This window comes from Myotis davidii, unplaced genomic scaffold, assembly GCF_000327345.1.
Source record: "Myotis davidii unplaced genomic scaffold, ASM32734v1 scaffold110, whole genome shotgun sequence".
Lineage (NCBI taxonomy): Eukaryota > Metazoa > Chordata > Mammalia > Chiroptera > Vespertilionidae > Myotis > Myotis davidii.
The window spans coordinates 1331923-1334293 of record NW_006283436.1 but is presented as its reverse complement, the minus strand read 5'-3'; the positions used below and the strand labels follow the sequence as shown (position 1 = coordinate 1334293).

The 2371-nt window shown below is 39.5% G+C and overlaps 1 pseudogene; it reads right to left on the bottom strand.

Annotated features, from left to right (window-relative positions):
- Nucleotides 1–635: 635 nt before the first annotated feature.
- Nucleotides 636–1067, bottom strand: LOC102767995 (annotated as a pseudogene).
- Nucleotides 1068–2371: the final 1304 nt, after the last annotated feature.

Below are 2371 nucleotides of genomic sequence, written 5' to 3'. Positions count from 1 at the left end.
TTCCTTCCTTCCTTCCTTCCTTCCTTCCTTCCTTCCTTCCTTCCTTCCTTCCTTCCTTCCTTCCTTCCTTCCTTCCTTCCTTCCTTCCTTCCTTCCTTCCTTCCTTCCTTCCTTCCTTCCTTCCTTCCTTCCTTCCTTCCTTCCTTCCTTCCTTCCTTCCTTCCTTCCTTCCTTCCTTCCTTCCTTCCTTCCTTCCTTCCTTCCTTCCTTCCTTCCTTCCTTCTTTTGATTATTTTAAAAATACTGTGATTTGCAAACAGTGCACATTTCAAAGAAACAAGACTTGGGGAAGAACAGAGGCAGAGCCAAGTTCAAGTTTCTTCACATGGCCAGCAGAAGGGCAAAGGAGAAGCCCTCTCTACTACTTTATAATTGACCAAGGCAGGAGAACTCTCTAATAAAGATAGGGCCCTAATTTTATTCCTGGAAATCTTTGATAATCTTAGTCTTTTGGTGCAAATTGATATTAAATTAATAAACAGGAACTTGAAACAATTTTCCATCTGTTTGTTCTTTGGGAGGATGGGGCAGCTGGTAGACCACAGGGATAGGGCTGAGGAGTTTGGGTTTTTTATTTTCGTTTTTTTTCATTTTAGCAGTTTTTAATGAAGGATGCATGTAATATTGCTTCATTCTTACATCTTCTCACTTGTTTCTTCCTTATATTTCCCCTTTTTCTTTCCTCCTTGGTGAGATTTGGCTTTACATTCAAGGATCCTTTTGCTGTCTTTGTCCAGTTTTAACCCAGTGACAACCATCTTTCTGGGCTGAATGCTCACATGGGCTGTTGTGTCATTGGCTTCTCTTGCTGCATATGTTCAATGTAAATGACACATGTTTTCCCTGTAAACTTGGACTACATCACCAATTTGCTGACCTTTGTGGTGTCATCACACAACTTGAACTTCATCATCCTTTTGGATGGACATGGATCAAACATTGTAATTCTGTCTTAACTCTTCAGAAAAAGGGAAAAACATAATGTTCATGTGAATGTGGGAAGGTGCATTAAAATGCCTTTTACGGTTCTTGCTCTGCTTATAAGTCACAAAAGGATTACACTTCATTTTGGCAACTGCTGCTTCCATGATGGCCACAAAAGGAAAGAGAAGATGGGGTTTTTCAGAGCAGTTCCTCTAACTCAAAATCTCTTGGTCTGCTTGCGAGTGTGCTTCTGCCTTTTTATTCTCTGCTCAGCCTTTTTCCTGGTCTACTCAGTATTTTCTCTTCTAAAAGCTTGGATTTATTGCTAAATGAAATAAGCCAGTCAGAGAAAGACAAATACCATATGATTTCACTTATATGTTGAAATCTAATGAACAAAATAAACAAGCAAACAAAATAGAAATAGACTCATGGATACTTACAGGTAAAACAGACTGACAGCTGTTAGAGGGGATGTGAGTTGGGGAGCTGGGTAAAAAGGATGAAGGGATTAAGCAAAAAAGAAAATACTCATAGACAGAGACAATAGTATAGTGATTACCTGAAGGAAAGGGGGATGGGTAGAGGTAGAAGAGGGTAAAGGAGGAATAAATGGTGATGGAGAGAGACTTGACACAATACATATACAGATGATATAGAATTGTATCCCTGAAACCTATATAATTTTATTAACCAATGTCACCCCAATTAATTCAATAAAAAATAAAAGCTAGGATTTATAATTTCCACACACCTGGTGTCACTCGGAGTGAGTGTGCAACCAACGGAAGAATATTGTGATCTACAATTTAAAAAGAAAGTACCCTGGCTGCTCTGTTGAGAACAGAGAATTAGAAGGACCAGGACAGAAGCTGAGGAGACCATAGAGGAGGCTATTGCAATGAATTGCAGTGGCCTGGACCAGAGTGGTGGGTAACAGAAGAAGCACTGAGAAGTGGTTGGAATCTGAATGTATTGTGTATATAGGACTGACCTGACTTCTTGAAAGATTTTTGTAGGATGGGGGGTGGCGGTGGGGGGAAGGAGGTGAATAAAAGATGACTCCAAAGCTTTTGGCTAGGAAACTGGAATTACTGGTTACTGAAAGAGGAAGATTGGACTATTAACATATTTGGAGTGGAAGTGAAGAGATCAGAAGTTTGGATGTGAATATATTAAGTTTGAGAATAAATGCTTATTAGACTTGGAAGTAGAAATGTTTACTAAGCTTATAAAGTCATGAGACTGCATGAGAACTACCAGGGGAAGAGTATATGTAGTCAAGGGACTTGGTCCTAGGTCTCTTTAGCATTAAGAAGTGCTGAGATGAGAAGAAACTGTCTGTCTTTCAAATTTGTTGCTCATAGTGAAAGTGTAGGTTGGGGAACATATTTTGAGGTAGTTTATCTATATTCACCTTGCTTCCCAATTCAAACCCGAAGCAAGT